Here is a 25,720-nt window from a genome sequence, read left to right as displayed (position 1 = left end):
CCCCACGCTCCTAGGCCTTCCCCACGCTCCTAGGCCTTCCCCACGCTCCTAGGCCTTCCCCACGCTCCTAGGCGTTCCTCACGCTCCTAGACCTTCTCCACGCTCCTAGGCCTTCCCCACGCTCCTAGGCCTTCCCCACGCTCCTAGGCATTCCTCACGCTCCTAGGCCTTCTCCACGCTCCTAGGCCTTCCCCACGCTCCTAGGCCTTCTCCACGCTCCTAGGCCTTCCCCACGCTCCTAGGCCTTCTCCACGCTCCTAGGCATTCCTCACGCTCTCAGCGTAATGGAACAACGCTCAATAAAGTCTCCATTACCTGTCCAGCTTGATCTCACAAGCGTCAAATTTGTGATAGTTTATACCTACCCTGAGGCGTTCATACCACCCCTTTCAAGGCAGACGATTACTCGTGCGAAATAATGTCAATATTATTAGCCTCAAAACTGCACCAAAGAATCCCGGTAGTATAGTCGGGTACGTTGTCGAATCACTACCGGCAATCCAGGGTTCGAATCCCGGGCGGGACAATAATTCGTGGGCACGTTGCCTTTCATTTAATGCATCTGTTTACCTAGCAGCAAATAGGTACCCGGGAGTAAGTCAGTAAGTAATAGGTGTTGTGGGGTTGTATCCTGGGATTCGACCCAGGATATATATATATATATATATATATATATATATATATATATATATATATATATATATATATATATATATATATATATATATTAGTATATTTTGGTAGCAGTCTTTCCTGTAGACATATAATATTAAATATGACCGAAAAAGTAAGATTAATAATTCTAACACGAATTTTCTCAATCTTTCGTACATTACGCTTCACTGTTGGAGGTAAATCAAAAATCACTTCTCCAAAATTCATTTTTATTTCTAGTCTGACGCGACACGGGCGCGTTTCGTAAAACTTATTACATTTTCAAAGACTTCACAAATACACAACTGATTAGAACGTATCTCTGATTTTATATCTACATTTGAGTGAGGTGGGAAGGGTGATGTGGCATTAACACAAGACAGAACAAGAGGGGATATTAATAGGGTATTAAAAGTATCAACACAAGACAGAACAGAAACAATGGGTATTGAATAGAAGTGTTTGTAGAAAGCCTATTGGTCCATATTTCTTGATGCTTCTATATTGGAGCGGAGTCTTGAGGTGGGTAGAATATAGTTGTGCAATAATTGGCTGTTGATTGCTGGTGTTGACTTCTTGATGTGTAGTGCCTCGCTAACGTCAAGCCGCCTGCTATCGCTGTATCTATCGATGATTTCTGTGTTGTTTACTGATTTCTGTGTTGTTGTTGTTCTAATCAGTTGTGTATTTGTGAAGTCTTTGAAAATGTAATAAGTTTTACGAAACGCGCCCGTGTCGCGTCAGACTAGAAATAAAAATGAATTTTGGAGAAGTGATTTTTGATTTACCTCCAACAGTGAAGCGTAATGTACGAAAGATTGAGAAAATTCGTGTTAGAATTATTAATCTTACTTTTTCGGTCATATTTAATAATATATATATAAATATATATATATATATATATATATATATATATATATATATATATATATATATATATATATATATATATATATATATATATATATATATATATATATATATATATATATCTTAGGGTTGCGCTGTTCTTTCACTAGTTCAGGTGAGATTCTTACACTAGTTAAGGTGAGCATCATCACAGATACGACTCATCATCTCCGTTCCTTTTCACGTGATCTAAATCCATAGCTTAGACCCTTATCCCCATGACTCTACTGTTTACTATGAGATGATCAGCACGGATGGCTAGCATCACCAGCCTAGTTGGCCTCCAGGCACTGAACTTCACTCCACACTTCTGCAGCGCCCAGTGTACCAGCATCCTCCTTCATCTCATCCTATAATCTCCCCTCGCTATCAGTACAGCCTCTCCGCCAGCATCCATCTTCCCTTCGTCGCGCTGTTCTCCGTTCGCCAGCTTCCTGGTGTACGTACAATTTGCATACTTCTCCTCTTAACGATGTAGAGAGAGCTTCGTCTGACTACTGGATAGGGAGAATACTTATCTTGAGGTTATCTTGAGATGATTTCGGGGCTTTTTAGTGTCCCCGCGGCCCGGTCCTCGACCAGGCCTCCACCCCCAGGAAGCAGCCCGTGACAGCTGACTAACACCCAGGTACCTATTTTACTGCTACTGAACACAATGACCACAAAACACATTGACTGCTGAACACATTGAATACTAAACACAACATCAGCAGTGTTCCATGTAGCTCGCTGTTATAATGGGCATATTTCTGTCCTACTCTGACTCCTAATCTCGTATTGGAATGATGTGAACTGTGTTACTGCTTGTTAGCAAACAACTGGTAACGCCAACAATTGATTTGATATAAAAAAATGTCATTGATGTTAAGGAGCGAATATTACGGAAGACACTCATGTCTGGCGAACAAAGAACAGAACGACTAAGGAAAGGTGGAGGCTGAAAGTCAAAAGAACAAATTACAATCACAATCGACTTGAGAATGGTCCAGGACGGACCGAAACGTCGTCTTCCCTTCACCTTCTAGTGTGTGGTCTGGTCAACATAGCATTAGAAGCGTTATTCATAACAACTTATACAAAACTACACTAAAACATATGGTTTCTACAGAATAGGCATCACCGTCTTCGAAGGAAGGCAGGACAATAAATAAACTTTAGACAGACAGCTAAATTTCAGACAGTGCCTCGAGTTAGTTGGCGATATATTTCGGCTGGTGTGCGAACATCGGTCATTTTCACGTCCACTCATTATTCAGCTGTGTAAGGTAAGAGGCATCAACGAAAACATTAGTTCAGTTCAGATTTTTCTTGAGCGAACAGCTACTGTGTAATGCATTTGCCACCGGAAGGAAAAATCTCAACATTCTGGGATTATGCTTCCTCCCTATACCAGCCCGAGCCCCGTCTCCTGCACTGGGAACCTGTTCCCTACTCCTGCAGAGGGCTCTGTTCCCTACTCCTGCAGAGGGCTCTGTTCCCTACTCCTGCAGAGGGCTCTGTTCCCTACTCCTGCAGAGGGCTCTGTTACTTACTCCTGCAGAGGGCTCTGTTCCCTACTCCTGCAGAGGGCTCTGTTACCGACTCCAACAGAGGGCTCTGTCACCTACTCCAACAGAGGGATCTGTCACCTGCTTTCAGGAATAACACAAAAACTACTTTATCGTTGTTTATTGAAATATTCGCTCCTAGCTCTCTTCTCAGAAATTTGTTTAATTCTTTTCCATACCTCTGATCAACCTACTATCTACAAAAAAAAATTGCGAAATTGGTCCAAACATGTGCTGTAAATACAGTACATCAGGCAAGACATTGCCAGACTATGCATCATAGCACAGGAGGTCTCAAGATTTGCCTGCAATTATAACACTATGGTTAGCAAAGCGGGTATAGTACCGAGTTATTGCGGGTGATGTTCTGGCGACTTTGGTTCGAATCCTTCAGGGATCATTAGAGAATTGTTGAAAAAAATTTCAACAATTCTAGTTGAAAAAATAATTGGTTTGTTGCATGGTCTTTGCAACTTAATTGCGATAGACAGATCGAAATGCCCAAATACTTGGCCAAACTACACAAAATTAGTCAAAAACTGTATTTAAATTTGTGTCATTTAAATATTATATGTAATGTGGGGAATAACATGCAGTATTCTTATACATGTGATCTATAGTTCTATACCATTTGTGTATGACCAAGTGACCAGTGTGGTAATGAATATCATACGAATACTCACTACAAACAAAGATTATATTACTTATATTAAATATTTGTTTATAGACTTAGGTAAATATAAGTCTTGCAAATAATTATAATAGAAGTGGCTCCATGGTTACATCATTCATGCAAGTTGAAGTTGATCACAATGGATACATTTTTGTCTTTCAGTAACCACTCCACGACAACACCGTCCATTTCCCCAACATTTTATCCGGCCTACCACCTGTAATATAACACACATGTCAGTTCAGGTGACAGTCCTCCACTGACTATGAAAAAATACTAAAAGAAAAAATATGAAGCAATTCCTTCCCAGAACAGCTACGACTTTTTTTTTTTACATTGACATTTTCAGAACAGCGAGGGAGAAACCTTTTTCTTGCCGCTTAAGATCTGGAGTCGAAGCCCTAATGGCTAATAAAGTTATAGAAATGGCTATGGGTAAATATCTTTAAAAATTATTCTTTAGAATTTAATTTCTAATAATACTACGATTTCTTCTAAGGCCTCTGTTACTTATACTCATAACTGCTGTCAACTACCATGATACGTATTGGGTTTAACATTATATATCTATATGTATTTCTCATTCCTTAGAGTCAGAGGGCAATTCAGTAAATTTTCCATTTATGGCGATTGGATATCCTACTCCTATATATATAGCAGCTCCTATATATATATAGCAGCTCCTATATATATAGCAGCTCCTATATATATAGCAGCTCCTATATATATAGCAGCTCCTATATATATAGCAGCTCCTATATATATCATACTGTTTACATCCACGTGAAACTTTATCCCCTGTTTAACACTATAAACACTGAAAACCGATAGACCTCCCCAAATTTTGCCAAATTTTGTAATACCTTTGAGAAACCTGGATGGGTGACATCATTTCAACATACGTTACACCTAAACTGGAATATGCAGGTATGGACCACTTCCCTCACCTTCAGAGACACTTTAAAAGGTGAAAAAATAACAACCAAAAGCCGCGCAACGAAATTAATAAAAAAAAAACAAAAGAATTTTGAACTTCGAGGAAAGAATAAAAGTCAAGGTCACGCCCTAATTAAGGGACAGAATAAAAGAGAGAGTTTCATAGTCAATAAAAAAAAGAGGCTCGATAATATAAACAAAAGAATTAAGCTGCCTGAACCTGTCCCAAGAATAACAACAGATCACAGTTGCAGATTAGGGATGGAAAGGCGAATATATAGTGCGATACGAAGCATTTTCAAGACCCTATCGGAGGTGTGGAACCCATTTAAGAAGGCGGAGAAGTTTTTGTGAAAATCACCGAGATATTACAAAATATTAATTTACAATGTAAGTACAGGCAGCGCATTACTAGTGCAGAATATTAGCTGTAAGTACAAATTAGTATTAACAAATGGGTAATGAGTAAACACACACACACACACACACACACACACACACACACACACACACACACACACACACACACACACACACACACACACACACACACACAGTTAATAACGATGGGAAACAAACTGCAATACATATTATATCACCTTAATATATATATATATATATATATATATATATATATATATATATATAAATATATATATATAAATATATATATATAAATATATATATATATATATATATATATATATATATATATATATATATATATATATATATATATATATATATATATATATATATATATAGTCATAGTACCCCCACGGGTTCTGCGCCCCTCCCTCATTACCATATAATTAACATATAATTATCATATACTGTAATCACCCCAAGGTCACTCTCATACTGTGGACTGTACCTTCACTCACACCAGGTTAGGTTAGGTTAGGTTAGGTTAGGTCTACACCTGGGCTTTCCATGACCAAATATTAGAGTCTTGTGAATCAATACCGTTCCGTCATAACAACAACGTCATCATTACCTACTCATCATACCACCAACGTCGTCATCATTACTCATCATTAACGTCATTTTTAATCATCATCATCATTTTTTAAGTTTATTATCATTTGTAACTCAGACAAAGATTTGTTTCACGTTATTGTGAGAATTAGTTGATTATAGTTTTTAAATATTAATTACAGTAGTTAATATAATATAATAATACAATTATTATAATTTAGTTTCATAATATACTATAATTTCGCATTTTATTTGTCAGAAATTACGAACTGTCTTCATGATAAATATAAATAATTTAAGAAGCATAAAAATTTACTCTCCAAAGTTCATTTTAGAATTTTATTAGGAAATATAAAACTGTAAATTATATATATATATATATATATATATATATATATATATATATATATATATATATATATATATGTATATATATATATATATATATATATATATATATATATATATGTATATATATATATATATATATATATATATATATATATATATATATATATGTATATATATATATATATATATATATATATATATATATATATGTATATATATATATATATATATATATATATATATATATATATATATATATATTATATATATATATATTTTTTTTTTTTTTTTTTGAAACCTAGAAGGGGTACCACCTCTGGTGGAAGTGTAGGGACCCATAGCCTCGGAGAAAAAAATAAAGAGTAGTCAGAGAAGACCTTGCGGATCCTCACTGAACACTTTGATATTTTCTTCTCCTACCACAACTATTCTTTTGGTATGTGTGTGTATTTATCTAACTTTATTTGAAAATGTCATTACACAAAAAAAGTTACAATATATATATATATATATATATATATATATATATATATATATATATATATATATATATATATATATATATATATATATTGGTGGCAGTCTTTCTTGTAAACATATGTTGTTGAATATGACCGAAAGGGAAAGATTAATAATTCTAATACGAATCTTCTCAATATTTCTTACGTTCTTCTTCACTGTAGAGGGTAATTGATAAAGTAATTTTCCAAAATAGACGAGGAATAAAAAGAATGAATTTTGGAGAATTATCAATTACCCTCGACAGTGAAGAAGAACTACTTCTTCCAAAATATTTATATTTTTAATATAAAAAAATATATGACTCTTAACACCTCAACATCCCTTGACTTTCTTCAGTGATCCTAACACCTCAACATCCCTTGACTTTCTTCAGTGACCAGATCCTAACTTCATACTGTCCTTCGATTTCACCAAAATACAATTTTTACGAAAAATTGACGAAAAATACAAAAATTTACGAAAAATAAACAAGCCAGAATTGTTTAAAATTATGGCTTTTCGTCTTAGATTTTGTCTTGGCTTTTCTCAGTGCTATAAATGTTAATGTTTTTTTTTAATAATTGTTCTTAAATTTTTAACATATTTGCTTAATTTTGATGTAGATTCCATGGTAATATGTCACTTAATGTAATATAATTGTTATAATGGTATATAATGTAATGTAATGGTAATATAATGAAAATATGTATTTCAAAGGTATAATAATGACAATATAATGGTATTAGTATGTTGAGCAGCTAGCTGATTTCTAATTTACAAAATTGAGAAAATGCAGAGAGGTTAGTTGATTCAATTAACACAGAACTGTGAATCAACTAACACATCACGTGTACTTCCTATTAGATTGTTTTACAGGAACTTCTTTTCGACGGCTCATAAAACGGAGGAAAGTGTCCTGAAAGATATTATTAATAGGAACGTTATCCCCACAGACACTACCTACTCATGATGGACTCTCCAGACACCAAACAGAAGGCCTTGAAAGAAACCAATGTCGTCTATGCCTTCATACGCCCACTTGGGGACTGTCAGCCCCAAAGATCTCAGTATATAGGCAAGACAACAACGTCTTTCACTCTAGGCGGTTAACAATGCACAAACAACAGGGCTCCATCAAGGAGCATATAATCTCCTCACACAACCAGACCATCACCAGCGAAATCTTAACAAGCAACACTGAAATTATCGACAGATATAGCGATAGCAGGAGACTCGACATCAGTGAGGCACTACACATCAGAAAGTCAACACCTGCGATCAACGGCCAATTAACACATAATTACATTCTACCCCCTTGAAGACTCCGAACCAGCACAGAAGCAAGAAGATAGAACACGCAATGGCGTTACCCATTGTTTCATTGATCCATATATATATATATATATGTGTGTGTGTGTGTGTGTGTGTGTGTGTGCGTACAACCACATTTGAAAACTTGGAGATTGCTCATATTTTCAGCTACTTTGGATAAAATATAGATTATTTTATCATTAGTTAGAATTATATAATATTGCTCATTTTCGAAATGTACATAATTATTGTACACCTCATCTTACGCTTGAGCTTGCACTTCAGGAATTCTTGCAAAACTTTTGATTTTCAAATACAGTGTACTTGCAGTTAATAAGAAAAACAAGAAAGCTTCATTTTTTTTTCCAGTTTGATATGCCGATAAGATTTCCTTTCATTAATCCATAATATTTTGCATTATTTTTTTGATTGTAGTTTTAATGTAAGTTCATAAAAATATTGAATTCTTTGTCGACATTAATTTTCTCCTGAGAGCTCTTATTAACTCTTATTACATCGAGTTATTCACCGAGAATTTACACTAACGCCGGCATTCCGCTCTTGAACCTTAATGGGAATTTCATTTGATTCTAAGGGATATTTTAGGAACATTTGTTAACATTTCTTTTCAGATTTTTAATGCATCACTTTTTTCATTTTTATGCGATATTTGCTTTATTCCCCCCTAGAGGAATATTCGTTGAATGTTTTATGAACAAAATAGTAAATAATCCTTGAATAATATTCTTATTTTTCGCCTGTAAAGAGTTCCTTGAAGGCCAGTAAAGTGGATGAAACACACACACACACACACACACACACATATATATATATATATATATATATATATATATATATATATATATATATATATATATATATATATATATATATATATATATATATATATGTCGTACCTAGTAGCCAGAACGCACTTCTCAGCCTACTATGCAAGGCCCGATTTGCCTAATAAGCCAAGTTTACATGAATTAATTTTTTTTCGACTACCTAACCTACCTAACCTAACCTAACCTAACTTTTTCGGCTACATAACCTAACCTAACCTATAAAGATAGGTTAGGTTAGGTTAGGTAGGGTTGGTTAGGTTCGGTCATATATCTACGTTAATTTTAACTCCAATAAAAGAAAATTGACCTCATACTTAATGAAATGGGTAGCTTTATCATTTCATAAGAAAAAAATTAGAGAAAATATATTAATTCAGGAAAACTTGGCTTATTAGGCAAATCGGGCCTTGCATAGTAGGCCGAGAAGTGCATTCTGGCTACTAGGTACGACATATATATATATATATATATATATATATATATATATATATATATATATATATATATATATATATATATATGTATATATATATATATATATATATATATATATATATATATATATATATATATATATATATATATATATATGGGGTACAGCAAAATAAATATATATATATATATATATATATATATATATATATATATATATATATATATATATATATATATATATATATATATATATATATATATATATATGCCTTGTCAGCTATGAGCATACACAAGGGGAAGAAGAAAACATTGAAGGGGGACAGTAAAGGGGCTTATGGGAAGACGCTAAAGTAACGCTAGACACGGGGTGACGGAGGCGACATGAGACGTCGGCTCCTTGTTGCTGTGACTGTGACCTCTGTTGCTGTGGTTGGAATCTCTCTCTCTCTCTCTGTAGCTGGGAACTCCTTTGATGTGGCAGTGACTTCTCTCTTAGTGGCTGTGATCTCACTCTTGCTGTGGCATGGAACTAGTTTGCTGATGTTGGGATCTCTCTTTCTGTGGTTGGGTTCTCTCTTGCTGTAACCAGGATCTCTCTTGCTGTGGCTGGAATCTCTCTTCCTATTTTTGTGACCTCTTTTGCTGTGGGCGTGATCACCACTTCTGTAGATGTGATATCTTTTGCTGCACATATGTGTCCCTTTGCTGTGCCTGGGACCTCCTCTCCTGCTATCCTAAATGTATATATATTCTTCTAACATTGACACCTGCCTTAGTATCCTATACAATTAGGAACGTTCTATCTATATTCTAAATATGGTTTCCTGTCTCACGCCTTAAGCCCATGCATGGCAGAGCTGTCATCTTAGCTGTAGAGTATAAAACACATAAAACAGTTCATACCCTCATTATATTTCTTAAGGCCAGCCGTTAACTTAAAGAACACGTGAATAACCAACATTGGGAAAGTTTTTGCAGGGCATCAATCATGCAATATCCTCATCCCAGATGTGGATTAAAAATTAAAACGATTTCACATGCTAGCAGTCCTTAATTTGCTCATCACTCATCGGCAGACTACGTCTGCGTAGTCTGCCTTAGCAATATGCAAGCACTGCCAGTACAAAAACCTGTACCCCTTGATATATAACTCTATCTTGCTAGTACCAATATAATATCGTCCCTATTTATAGCGATTGGGACTATGAGTTAAAATTTGCTAGTGCGGGTACTGCTCACAAGGCCCTGTATGGCACACCATCCTGTGTGATGGGGATCTTTTAGCATCACGTAGCTAGTTCTTGACACACTCTGTACTCTCCTTCATATAGTCTAAGGTAGCTGCATATATGGAGATGTACCGAAATGTGTTAAAAACACGCTTACAATATCTGCTGTATGTAATCAGGTAGAAACATTTTCTTTAAATTCTGATATTTATACGTGGTGTTTTTCAACTAATTTTCTTATTATTGTATGACTAAATTGCTGTCAGTATTCTATTCCATCAAGATTCTATTTTTCAAACTAATTTCTGTGATCCTGTATTGTTTCCTATGGTGTTTGTCGTGTGAAAGATGCTTTATCGAAGCTTTAGCTGTCATTTATAGTGTTAAATAGAGAGAAAGATCAGCACTTTCCAACAAGCTGCATTACCAACAGAGGGCGGGCGATGGTAAGTTGCATTTGCTCTACATGAAACACATGGCAATGATGACCACATTATACCACGCCCTGAGTACTGAGACTATCGTAAGAGAGAGAGCGGATGTGACTTAGTGTTCAACGATGAATTTGGTGTCTTTATGGGTCAAATATGATTCTTCACTAAAGAGAACCAACTGCTGATCCCCCAATAAGCAAGGAAACCAAGAAATATATCTAATACAGACTTATCTCAAGATGCAAAACTCTATTTTGCAGGGCAAACTCGTTGACGCCTTGAAGATGCACCGATCTCTAAGATAGCCAACGCCAGGAGTCATCAAGCACTTCAAGTGTCCATTCTACAAAACAGGTACATCTTTCCTCAATCACTGCGGCCAAGTTTACTTATATTAAAAAGTTTTATGAGCCCTGAAACGCTGCAAGGTTGTCCATAACAATAATAACCTTGAGGAGTGAGGTTTCGAAGCTTGTAAACTGTTTAATAAACACAGGCTAAGCCATCATGATCGAAGAAAGATGTACAGGTTTCGTAAGCTTTCGTAATCCACATATACATGTTGATTAACCCAGCCTTCCAGTCTTCCTCCGACTTCTAAACCGTACTGAAATTATGGCTGGAACCGCCATTTCAACAATGTTCAGATTGGTTCAATGTTCAGGTTCAATGTTCAGATTCAGGCCTGTGGAGATTACTGTAATATACAACGAAATGTTCTCAAGATACAAGAATTAGTTTTGTAATAGCATAACAGGTCCAGCCAATATAATATTCACGATGGATATCGTTAAGAGAGCAGCTCCTTGACGGTAATCTTTTGGTAAACACACTTGTCCGCCATTTGTGGATGATTAGTTGTTAGTTGAACGAGAGAGAGTGGTTTGTGTGTTTGTGTGTGTACTCACTTATTTGTGTTTGCGGGGGTTGAGCTCTGGCTCTTTGGTCCGGCCTCTCAAGTGTCAATCAACTGGTGCACGGGTTCCTGAGCCTACTGGGCTCTATCATATCTACACTTGAAACTGTGTATGGAGTCAGCCTCCACCTCATCACTGCCTAATGCATTCCACCTGTTAACTACTCTGACACTGTGTGTGTGTGTGTTTGTGTGTGTGTGTGTGTGTGTGTGTGTGTGTGTGTGTGTGTGTGTGTGTGTGTGTGTGTGTGTGTGTGTGTGTGTGTGTGTGTGCGTGTTTTGTGTGTCTAAAAGCTCGAATGCATATACATTTCAATGTGTACTCACCTAGCTGTGCTGACAGGGTTTGAGATTCAGCTGCAGGATTCCACACACACACACACACACACAATCACCCGGCACACAATTGCCTGTCACACAAGTTCCTGAACCTATAGAGAAGTTGCCTCCACCTATGACCATGCATGAAGCATGTCCTCATCACTGTACTCTAAATTTCATTAAATATATTTAATACTGTGACACTAACTTCTTTCTGACCTCCGTGTAGTGTACTTGGGTACTTTACTTCCACCTGTGTCTCGCCTGTTCGTGTCATTCCAATTTCAAAGGCTTTCTACTATCCAAAAATATGCAGGCTGCCCAACCCTCTCTGTCCTGTCGGATTTTTGCTGCCCTTTCATAGAATTGTATTAGGTTTGGGAGCCCGGATTTGCCGTTCTTGAACCTATGCCAGTGCTTCGTTATACAGGCAATCCTTCCAGATATTACATTAACCTCTTTATCAAGAGCATTTCCTTGGTCTTGCGTGGTGTGCAATAAGAGTTTCTGGTCTCTGTGCAGCCAATGTTACAGTAAAGTGGTTTGTTCTTGACCCTTAGTAAGCCACGACTTAAGGGACTAACATAGACCAAAACATCGCTACTTTATTTCCACTTCATATGTATGGGTTGTGTTATAAGGGTCTGTAGTTTAGCACCTCAAGTTCAAGTTTATTAAGATGATAAAATACCTCTCAAAAGGATACAGTTGCTTAGGCTATTTCTACCCTCAAGTTTAACACCTGATGTCTGTCCACTTTTTCGTATAGTGGCGCTATAGTCGCTCCTTCAACTTTCCGGCAGTTCACCTGCCTCCTGTGAACTATGTGCTTACCTATCAAGACTTACCTATCAGTAATTGCCAGCCTTCTTGTACCCGTTGAGTTATAATTCATTTAAATTTGGTTGATTTATGTATCATTCATAATAATAATTCATATTTAACAATAAATAATAATTCCTAATAACTAATATTAAAAACTAATAATTCATAATAATTAATAATAAATAATAATTCATTTTAATTAATAATAACTACAAATAATTAATAATAATTAATAATAAATAAAAATAAATAATAATAAATAGCAATAATTAATAATACAAAATAATAATTCATAATAATTATTAGTAAACAATAATAATTCATAATAATTATTACTAAATAATAATAATTCATAAAAATAATAATTAACATAATTCAACGTTTCTAACGTACGAATTCTTTGTCAAGTCTGACCTTTAAATTCGTAGATGGAGGTGGCTCCCACAACTTCTTCTTTCAGTTCATACTACTAAATGTTCAATAAATCACTGAACTATATGTTTAACAGATCTCTAACCCCTCTGTATGTATATATGCTGGTTAGCATTGTAAATGTCTGGCCACGTCTGTGGTAGAATAAAAAACTTGCACACGATGTGTATGGGGTGTATGTATATACTTTACAAGGTATATGTGGGTAAATGTATACACTATATAAAGTGTATATGTAGTATATATATGTATGTGCAGTACAGGGTGTGTACTAGTATATGTATACACGGAGCATGTGTGTGTGCACAGGTATATTAATACACTGTACAATGTGAATACAACCATATGTATACACAGTATAAGATGAATAAGGGTGTATGAATATATATATATATATATATATATATATATATATATATATATATATATATATATATATATATATATATATATATATTATATATATATATATATATATATATATATATATATATATATTATATATATATATATATATATATTATATATATATATATATTATATATATATATATATATATATATATATATATATATATATATATATATATATATATATATATATATATATTAGAAAAAAATAAAATTATCAATAAGATGCGACTGCCTTACTTCAAGACACAATTAACCATCAATTTCAGTAGCCATTAAAGGCATTAACCATCCACCACATTATCCATCACCCTCATTGTGTAGCTGCTCCGCTGATAATCGAATCATTAACCAACGATGATAATTTAACCAAAATGTTTTAATTAGGCCTATTATAACACGTCATCGCAGCCACGCTCTAGCTTAATAGATGTTCCGATTGGCTAAGGACAAGATAACCGATTGGTCCGATAACCCGACGATGAGCTAAAGTTAAGACCTGGTTATCTAATTATGTAATTATTTAACAACCAGTGTTGTAGTTAAGATTGCCAAATGACCTCCAATATTAGACCATCCATATTTGCTTAACTGCCCAGTTAATAGTTAATGATTATTATTGACTTTATTACGCAAGATAAAACATGATTAGAAACGACCTGATTGTTTAACGACCTGATTATCCAAGATCAGAGTAATTAGCATTCCCGAGTCAATAACAGTTAGTATCATCAATCAAAGAGAATTTATCAATGTATATATATATATAAAGTATAAAGTATAGATTAGGGTTATTAGGAGGCTGAATGCCAGTGATTTTTGAGGGAATTGTAAATCTTTCATGTCATCGATTTGGAGGACAATAGTTTGCCCCAATATGACGGTATGTATAGATCGGTATTATGCATGTAACAGTGATATGTTATACATGATATACATAGGAGCAAGATCTTGTACATTAAATGATATATTATACACATAAACACTGGGCGATATACTGTATTATACATGATGTATAATGTATTTAGATTACACATCAGGTATAGTGAATATAAATTATACAATATACAATGTGTCAAGAGCTATTGTAAGGAGGTCTTAATGACATTAATGAAGACAATCAAATGCCTAATTATCTAGTGTCAATGATGTGTGTATATTTACCAATATATTCTCAGCTGTGCTTGCAAGGTCCAGCTTTAGCTCCCTAGCCCCGGCACATTCCCTCTCCTTTCCGTTATAGCCATTTGTTCAAAAGTGCTCTCTAGCGTTCACAACCTCACTATACCAATGTACTAAATTGCCCGAACCTAACCGAACTGAGGACCCACGAATAGAAAACTGGTCGTCACGTCTAATTTATGAGCCGGTATGATTTTTTAGTACGTCATATTTTGGCTGTTGGGGATTTATAGGTCAAATTGCAATGACTCTTCCACCACGTTGCTTGAAATAATCTTTTAGATTTCTAATTTATTTGCATTTCTAATGCTCAACAAAACATTTAATATATCTTAGACAGTTTATTTTCAAATTCTATGCCGTTTTATTTGTTCACATTATGAACACTATAACTTGTTATACTGTATCTCTCGATACTTGTTATCATCACGCCTGTGTGTGTGTGTGTGTGTGTGTGTGTGTGTGTGTGTGTGTGTGTGTGTGTGTGTGTGTGTGTGTGTGTGTGTTTATGGCTAAATTAGGGGGGTAGAAATAGCCTAAGCTACCCTATCCCTTTGAAATGTATTTTCTCGTCTCCATAAACATACTTGAACTTGAATGGTCGAATTCGGCGGCTATTGCGATATACTCCTTGCTGAAGCAGAGTATGTCTCATACCCAGCCATCGATAGTAAAAGAAGGTGCGTTTTCGCCAGTAGGATAAAGAGAAGGATAAAGAGGAGAAGAAGGAAGAGGAGGAGAAAGAGGAGAAGAGAGTTACCAGCGCTGGCAAGGTCCGAGGCAGGATGGCAAATCGAGTATCCAGCACCAACCAATCAGATCGCCGGAGCAGTACCTTTTCAGAAGGACTTCAGCGAGCAGACAATGAACGGGGGATGAATACAGCTGAAGATTACACACGCCAATGTTGCATATTCTCGCCGGCCAATTACAAGCCCAGCTTCGTGCTCATATGATTTCAGACAACAATGCAATTCATCTGCAACACATATCATTTAATTAATCAATTTCTGATGAAGTTTCCAAGCGGTATGATGATCCTTCCGTTCTTTATATATTTATTTTTGCGAAGCATATGTGATATTCTGTGTATACGCTAGTTAGACTTAAGCATGTTTGATACAGCAGTTAGTACCATCTATCAAAGAGAATTTATCATTGTATATATATATATATATATATATATATATATATATATATATATATATATATATATATATATATATATATATATATATATATATATATATATATATATACTTCTCCGAGGCTATGGGTCCCTACAATTGCATCAGAGGTGGTACCCCTATATATATATATATATATATATATATATATATATATATATATATATAAAGCTATTGTTTAAACTAAAGGGAATTGTAAACAAATTTATGCTATACATTTAATGGGATTAAATTTATATTTTTAAGTTGAAAATAGGTTTAAGAAAATGTTATCAGGCTCGACAAATAAAACAAATTTGTATTGTAAACTTAAGTGTAAGATATTTATAAGAATATTTATGGTAAAATATTAAACCCACCAAGAAGTTTGTGTTAAGAATATTTACTGTTAAATTTACTTATATGAGAAATAACAGTTATTATTTGGAAATATGTCACATTAGTAGAAAAAAAAGCAGTTACAAGAAAATGAAAGATAAATCATGTTACCAGATATTTTTTGTAATGTCTAAGAATTACATAATAATATTAAGATCAGTGAAAAACCAAACATTCAGTAGAAATAACATGCCGATAACTTTGATCACTAGAAAGAACGGAGCCTCTAATAAACTTCATTATGTACAGATACAAAATTGCGAGAAGTCTAATATGTTATGACACTGCAAAGTCAGTCCTTTAATGTACTCAGTTCGACTTTGATATGATAAAAATCTACCAATTTACTCTCATGCATTGGAACTCATTACTGTGAGCAATTGTACCTCCTGTGTACAATCGATCTATTTTTCCTCTTATTTCTGGCCACCTAGATTGCCAGCCAACCAGAAGCAATCAGCTGTCATTGATTATCATATTCTGATGGCAAAAACCGTGCGTAATTTTTATGTGGCTCTGAGCGGACAAGGTCAGGTGGAAAAATGAAAAAAAATTAACCATTGCCAAAAACGAATCATTTTTTTTTTTTAAGATGTGTGACTTGACCAATAAGACTAATTGGTCTGTGAATAAACATTTGGGCGGGGCACGTATGTCTGGTTATCTGTCTGTATCTATGTCTCTGTCTCACTATGTGGTAAGATATTCTGTCTGTGGTCTTAGTTATATATTGTTTGGCTAGATATCTGATTCTGTGTGCCTAGATATCTGACAGTCTGTGTGCCTAGATATCTGTCAGTTTGTGTGCCTAGATATCTGTCAGTCTGTGTGCCTAGATATCTGTCAGTTTGTGTGCCTAGATATCTGTCAGTTTGTGTGCCTAGATATCTGTCAGTCTGTGTGTCTAGATATCTGTCAGTCTGTGTGCCTAGATATCTGTCAGTGTGTGTGCCTAGATATCTGTCAGTCTGTGTGCCTAGATATCTGACAGTCTGTGTGCCTAGATATCTGTCAGTCTATGTAGCTAAATATATATGAGATATGTGCATAGTCTCATATATACATACACATAAGACTATGTACTATCAAACTGTATGCCTGGATATAAATATATCAGCCTTTGTGCCTATATATCTAACAACCTACGTACCGCGATATTTATCAGTGCATGTGCCTCTATATATATATATATATATATATATATATATATATATATATATATATATATATATATATATATATATATATATTATATATATATATATATATATATATATATATATATATATATATATATATATATATTATTTGTACTTCTGCTGTGTTCGTCGTGGATATCAGAGTTTCTCCAGCGAATAAGTAACCAATTTCCTTTTTTTACGTTGCAACATTGTGCTTCCGTCCTTGCTACCTTCTCCAGCACCCGCTGGTGCTACACGTTTACACAGACGTCAGTGGAAACGTGCTGTAAATTTGTCCTTGTTGGACATAAGCACCACGAGTGATGGTGGACGCACAATGCAGCTTTTCATTTTAAAACCCAGTTTACTAAAAACAACAACCAAAATATGTATTTGTTTTCACTTGAAGCCACGAGGGAAAAATATTAACAGGTATAAAAGCAGATGAAAAGAGGCAAAATGCAATAAAACAACAGATTTTCCACTTGTGGCGGCGACAACAGGTGTTATAAACGCAATAAAGTTCACAACTTGTCTTCACGAATTTTAGTAGAAAATTCGCTGAAATTTAGTGGTTAAGGAAGACTGAAAAGACATGATGGACTTTGCTGATAGCGCTTGTCACAGGGGCGCCTCGTTGGTAACACTTTTCAGCGGCAGCTGTCAGTAAGGCACTTGTCCTCCCTGGTAACAGCTGTCAGTGAGGCACTTGTCCTCCCTGGTAACAGCTGTCAGTGAGGCACTTGTCCTCCCTGGTAACAGCTGTCAGTGAGGCACTTGTCCTCCCTGGTAACAGCTGTCAGGATGAGCTAATTGTCCCCCCACTGTTAATACCTCACAACTACGGGCTCACCATAGCCCGTGCTGCTTGGAACTTTTTGTTCCAGGTAGCAAATCTTTAACAACAACAACAGAGTAAGGCCCTTGACCTTCCTTTTAACCTGTGTCATAGCAAGGCCCATGACCTTATTGTTAATATGGTTACATCAACATAAATTTGGAGCGAGCTGTCCAATATCTGATTTTCCTGACAGAAGACATTTACATGAAGACAGAAGACATTTTCAAGAGGAAACTAGATTTATTCCTCCAAGGAGTGCCGGACCAACCGGGCTGTGGTGGGTATGTGGGCCTGCGGGCCGCTCCAAGCAACAGCCTGGTGGACCAAACTCCCACAAGTCAAGCCTGGCCTCAGGCCGGGCTTGGGGAGTAGAAGAACTCCCAGAACCCCATCAACCAGGTATCAACCAGGTAACATTGCATGAGTCTCGCTCGTGTATCAGTCAGGTTTCGTAAGTAAACACCTCCTTGTATAGTTTGTGTGGTGCATACGTAAGAGCTGCGTCCGGTTGTGCGTATTCCCTGGTGAAATTCACAGTACCTGCCACTGTAAAGCACAGAAGCAATCAAAGGTGTATGGGACACAGGTCAGTGCAACCAATATAGACAAGGAACTCTGTTGACAAGAGCAAGGTCTTAATACTGTAAGACTTATGTGGAAGTCGTCATTAAGATGATGCACTGAGATTTGCACCGATAAAGAGGTTACAGAACCTGTCATATCTATTAAAACGTTTCTTCGCTAACACCTTTTCAATAGAACACACGACGAAGAAAACTGTTTTACAAGTCAGATAGAAAAATTGACTCCGATCAACACCGAGGAGAAGATACAGCTCACAGCACAATACAAGAGTAAGAAGATCACCATCTTCTTCATGACCAAATCAACTCACCTTACTGCAATATAATATGCAAACGATGAGTCATATGCAAACGATGAGTCACAATAATGGGCTTAAAGATATGAGACTAAACCACACACCAGAAAATGAGGAGACGACGACGACGTTTCGGTCCATCCTGGACCACTATTTAGTCGATTCCCGGCAAACACACACCAAAACTAAGACGTTGCTATGACGTTCGAACAAGTTTTAACCCTTCTTAACCAGTTTTAACAACCAATATAACAAGTTGTAACAACGTTCTAATACGTCATAAACATGTTAAGCCAAGATGTAACAACTTTATTACAAGTTGTAACAAGCGGAAAATAGACATAGTTACAGTTTGTGTTTCTAGGGAATTGTCGACTGTCAACTTATCAAGTCGACCATTTTCCCAATCGACTTGGTAATGATCCAGGACGAACCGAAAAGTCGTCTTTGTGAAAATGGTCGACTTGATAAGGTGACAGTCGACAATCGACTAGATAGTGGTCCAGGGTGGACCGAAACGTCGTCGTCTCCTTATCTACCACACACCTAACGTCTCGTAAGGTATGTGGCTTACTTATCAATGCAATATAATATATTTTTAACTACACATATTACCTTAGCATTGCCAGCAATTCTCTAGCAATCCTTCCAACACTATACATGCGTCATAGATGGCATATGTAGCTCTATATAATCTACTAGAAGAACTGAATCGAATACATTCACCGAAATTGAATAACGCCATTCAATTACATTCCTTTCCCTTACTGTTGCCTTTTCGTTATGAAACACCATCGTATGACAATCTTACGTAACCTTAAGACCTACCGGAGAGCGGCTGGTTCCACCCTAACATCTTCTGTCGTCTTGTATCGAACCAGAGTTGTAATTGCACCCATCCTTAGCTGGCTGACTGGCCTCACTTATTACAAGACTGTCGTTCAATCAATCCCCAAATGTCGAATAGCTGGGGATCGTTCTATGACTTCTTCCTCTTATCCAAGTTACTTGTTCTCATACCCCCAGCTCCTTGTCCTCAAATCCCAGTTCCTTGTCTTCATACCCCAGCTCCTTATCCTCATACCCCATCTCCTTGTCCTTATACCCCCAGTTCTTTATTCTCATATCCCAGCTCCTTGTCCTCATACCCTCAGCTCCTTATTCTTATATCCCAGTTCCTTGTCCTCATACCCCAGCTCCTTGTCCTCATACCCCAGCTCCTAGTCCTCTTACCCCAGCTCCTTGTCCTCATACCCCCAGCTCCTTGTCCTCATACCCCCAGCTCCTTGTCCTCATACCCCCAGCTCCTTGTCCTCATACCCCCAGCTCCTTGTCCTCATACCCCCAGCTCCTTGTCCTCATACCCTCAGCTCCTTATTCTCATACCCCAGCTCCTTGTCCACAACTTGCTTCCAAAAGCCATATAATCATACTGGCTTAACGCTCTCTCATAATTACCTCCTTCTTTTGTTTTTAAATTATTATTATTATTATTATTATTATTATTATTAATTACAGATCCCAGGTATTTAAACTGATGATCAACATCATTTTTCTCTGGCCCTATTTCACACGAGAGGCCTATTTCTTTTAGCCCTATTTCACTCGAGAGGCCTATTTCTTTTAGTCCTATTTCACACGAGGCCTATTTCTTTTAGCCCTATTTCAGGCGAGATTCCTTCTCTCACCCACAACCCCGTCCTCTCAACTACTACGTCTCATTTTGTACGCTATGGTCCCCCAACGTACAAATTTCAAGGTACTGTGAAAAGTAACGGATCACAAATAACCATGTTTATATGCAACAGTTGGTTAGGTTAAGTGGGTTGCGTGGGTTTGTACGTTTCTGGTTGGGTTAATACCTTGTATTTTGTACGTTGTGACTGTTTCTCCCACTCGCTAAATTACCCTCGGCTCTTCAGAGTGCTTCATAAATCTTGAGACATGTTCTGAACACTTGGAACAATGGAACGAATTGATGCAAATATCTTGAATTTGTTATTTCATTATTTTAATATATTCACTGAATGTGTTCAGTGGTAAATGAATGAATGTGTTCAGTGGTGAATGAATGAATGTGTTCAGTGGTGAATGAATGAATGTGTTCAGTGGTGAATGAATGAATGTGTTCAGTGGTGAATGAATGAATGTGTTCAGTGGTGAATGAATGAATGTGTTCAGTGGTGAATGAATGAATGTGTTCAGTGGTGAATGAATGAATGTGTTCAGTGGTGAATGAATGAATGTGTTCAACGAGTCAACCAGTATCTTAATTCATATTCACAAATTCAGACGAGTGATGGCGTCCCAGACTTATTGGGACTTGATTTCAAACTTATAAGACATGGTTCCAGTCTTCTGTGACATGGTTCCAGTCTTATGGGACATGGTTCCAGTCTTCTGGGACATGGTTCCAGTCTTCTGGGACATGGTTCCAGTCTTCTGGGACATGGTTCCAGTCTTCTGGGACATGGTTCCAGTCTTCTGGGACATGGTTCCAGTCTTCTGGGACATGGTTCCAGTCTTCTGGGACATGGTTCCAGTCTTCTGGGACATGGTTCCAGTCTTCTGGGACATGGTTCTTGATTGTATGGGCTAACATAGAATATAAGTTCTAGACCTAATGGGATATGGTTCCATACCTATAGAACCAAATCCTAATTACCTCTGGGAGGTTATTAAGGCCACCACAATTTAATTTAGTCATGGACTATGGCCATAGCTGTGAAAATATTTATTGTCCACAGGTAAGGTAAACTCTTAATGTATACTAAGAAGCTGAGTATACATCTCAAGTGTGTATTTCATTCTATCTCGCACTCAGATAAAATTTCCATATATTCATTCTATTTCTATTGTATTATAAAAGTTATAGTATAATTTGTCCACAAATATCTAATAAATTTGACGTTTTTTTCAGTCTAATCATCACTTGCACTACATCATGTGTATTTATGAATACTATTATGTATAAAATATTTTAAATATAATTGTTTATTTCTGTTACATCCTTTAAACACAACAACATCGTTCTTATGGACCATTCTCACTCTTCCATTCAAATCCCCCGTGACAATGATTTGTATATTGTGAAAATCTCACTCTCTAAACTACCCTAAATATTATATTTTGCATTTATTTATTGTCACAAAGATCATATTCAACAATCTCACCTACTTTAACTTTCATATTTGAGATGAACTCATAAGTTATGAACTCATCATGTTATGTGCCACAAAAGATATTCAGCGCCTGGGTATGGATTTTCCTCCAGAAAAGTTATTCAACACCATCAACAAATTTTCATCCACGAAAGTCATTGAGCGCCTTGTACCAATTCAATAAATTGTCTCTTTTTCTTCATTCCTTTCACTGTTGTTTCTATCATTTTTACCCAATTATAGGCGCCAAAAGAAAGCTATAAGACAAGACTAGACAGTCCATCGGAATGCTATGAAGGATGAACAACACAGTGTGGAAACAATATCATACAAATACGCGATGACGAGAGGTACAGAAGAGCCTTCACTAAGACGACCAACAACTCCAAATATGAGACCAGAAGCGCTACAAAGAATTTTCATTTTTCATTTCATTCATTTTTCTGAATACGTCAGATGACATGCTCTGACGTATTACGCATGATGTAATACGTCAGAGCATGTCACCTGCGGGCAAGTGACAAGTGGTTTTTGTCCATTGACTGAGACCCTCAAGGTGTACGCCTTCTGGGCACTCGAGAAGCAAATAAATGGCTAAGACAACTGAGCAAGCAGCCACTGGTCTACACAAATACACTTGAAGTAGTTTGATTACGAATTTGACGAGGGTTTGGGAGGGTCGACGGTGGTGATGTTAGGTATCGAGGTGTCGGGATATTGTCGGCGGCCCTTCCATATGGCCGCCGTGTTTCCTCCGACGCCGATTTTGACACCCGCACATTCCCGCCCGCTCTGCAATCCACCCGACTAACGCCTTGATACCGCTGTTTCCCGCCCGAACGCCCGCCCGCCCTCCGCCCCCCAAAAGCAGACTCTGTGGAGAGAACAGTGCTGTGTGGGTGTGAGGTAGCTATCCCACAGCATTAAGATACTTACACCATACTCTTAACCAACAACGGTCACAAGGTGAAATGATCTTCAGAAAAATACCTGAAAGATTAGACAAGTGGAACCTATCCACAACTATAAACTTAGACTGGATGGAACGGCTTTCATACAGGTCTACGAGCAGTTAAATATAACATATTCCAATATAGTCCATTAGTAGTTAGGGGAACCAAATCCCCCCTAACAGTGTATAGTATATAGATGTAACTTACTCCCAGGTAATCTACCAGCATTATATTTTCACGCCTCTCATTTAAGCCTGTCTTCCTGTAAGCTGCTTAAGAAGCTTACAGAGTACTCTAATAATACCAGATGTAAAATACAGCCCAAGTCTACCAATGCCCACGTAAAAGATGACACTGTAAACCCTCTATATCCAGCTGTAAACTCGACAGTACATCCAATGTAGTCTACCAGTATCCTGGTAGACTCAATATTGCTCTTAGTACTGACCATTGCGACCAGGTGAAGGGCGCTCAACACCCCATCAATAAACACCCAGGCAATGGACATTACCCATGACAGGGATGGGAGGGAGGGAGGGAGGGAGGGGGAAGGATAGTTCATCCCTCAGTCACTACCCATGGTACACAGTACGACCTTTATCCTGAGATATTACCCACGGTAGAGACCAAGATCTCTCCCTGAGACATTAACCCATGAAGGAGAAAGATTTATACCAATTTCTGGTTTCTTGGGATATGGGTACCGGGACACGGTTTATGATATCCTGGGATATGGGTACTGGGGCACGGTTTTTGATACCCTGGGATATGGGTACTGGCACACGGTTTTTGATACCCTGGGATATGGGTACCGGGATACGGTTTCATGTACTTTTCATTATATTCACCCTCCTATCATTCGAGAAAGGCCCGCCCGTATATCCTCGTTAGAAGTTATTAAAAATTGCAAATATTAAAGTTACTTTTCGCTGTATGGGTTCCCTTGGATACCGCTGCCATGCGCACTCGTGGAGGTATACTTGAAGTGATAAAACTCGCAGGGAGGTTGATCTGGTTCACCCATACCGTCTGTGGAAGAAGAAAATAAGAGCATCACTACATGAATTTTCCTGTTACACTTTCCTTACAATTATAACCAAGCAACGAGCATGTCTCCATAAATATATACATATGAAAACTAATATCGAAAATGACAGGTTTTCCTTAAATATTAGGCAGCGAAAATGCCTCAATAAATATGACATGTGAAACCCACTCATAAGGTAGGTGATGCTCAATGGTTAACTCATCTTTGTCAGGCTCACAGGTAAAAAAAAAGACTGAGCTGCATCAGGTGCATGATCAATCTACATTTAATGGGTGAAAGACAGCTTAGGAAAAAATATTGTGTGAAGAGGATAAGAGCTCCCCATATTTTTGCAAACCTATTGACGTAGGTTGCTGGTGTTTACCAATGGTTTGCTGATTTGCTCGACTGGTTTCGTCACGAGGGTGAGTTGATCTGTTTACAACGGATCAATACAACTAAAGAACAAGGAGAAATAGGACGACTTCGGCCGTATCAAAGTGATGTAGAATTTATTACGAGGGGACAAATGCATAACAAAATAAATTACAACAGCTGAAAATTATACTGGTGATGAAATTGTAAATGTTTGTTTTGTGGTTGTAATGTTTTTACTAGTGGTCGTAAATTCTAGATATTTAATAAAAAGAAAGTTTGATAAACAATAAAAGACAATACTAAACACACCAGTGCTTAAGAATATTACTTCAAATACGGTAACAGAATATATATATATATTGTGTGTGTGTGTGTGTTTGTGTGTGTGTAAATCACGAAAATTAACACGCGATGAATAATGTGACAGTGTCAGACCATGGAGGAAGAATTGAAACAGGAATTTCCCTAAGTACTTTCCCTATATATATATATATATATATATATATATATATATATATATATATATATATATATATATATATATATATATATATATGTGTGTGTGTGTATGTTGTACCTAGTAGCCAGAACGCAATACTCGGCCTACTATGCAAGGCCCGATTTACCAAATAAGCCAAGTTTTCCTAAATTTATATATTTTTCTCATTTTTTTCTTATGAAATGATAAATCTGTCCTTACCTAGCCTAATCTAATATATATATATATATATATATATATATATATATATGAAAACACCACATGTGTAAAATAGAGAAAGCTTAACGCGTTTTCGGCTTATTTCGCCTTCATCAGTGCAAAGTAGAATGAAGATGGAAACATT

General features: G+C 36.5%; 1 long non-coding RNA gene across 2 annotated transcripts in view; it reads right to left on the bottom strand.

Annotated features, from left to right (window-relative positions):
* Positions 1-23,700: 23,700 nt before the first annotated feature.
* Positions 23,701-25,720, bottom strand: part of LOC138355329 (uncharacterized) — a 419,561-nt gene continuing 417,541 nt past the window's right edge. For both annotated transcript variants that reach the window (XR_011223921.1, XR_011223922.1), the window contains exon 5: positions 23,701-24,502. This is a non-coding gene — a long non-coding RNA (uncharacterized lncRNA). The remainder of the gene's footprint in view (positions 24,503-25,720) is intronic.

Source organism: Procambarus clarkii, chromosome 67, assembly GCF_040958095.1.
Source record: "Procambarus clarkii isolate CNS0578487 chromosome 67, FALCON_Pclarkii_2.0, whole genome shotgun sequence".
NCBI lineage: Eukaryota > Metazoa > Arthropoda > Malacostraca > Decapoda > Cambaridae > Procambarus > Procambarus clarkii.
This window is presented reverse-complemented; position numbering and strand designations above follow the sequence as displayed.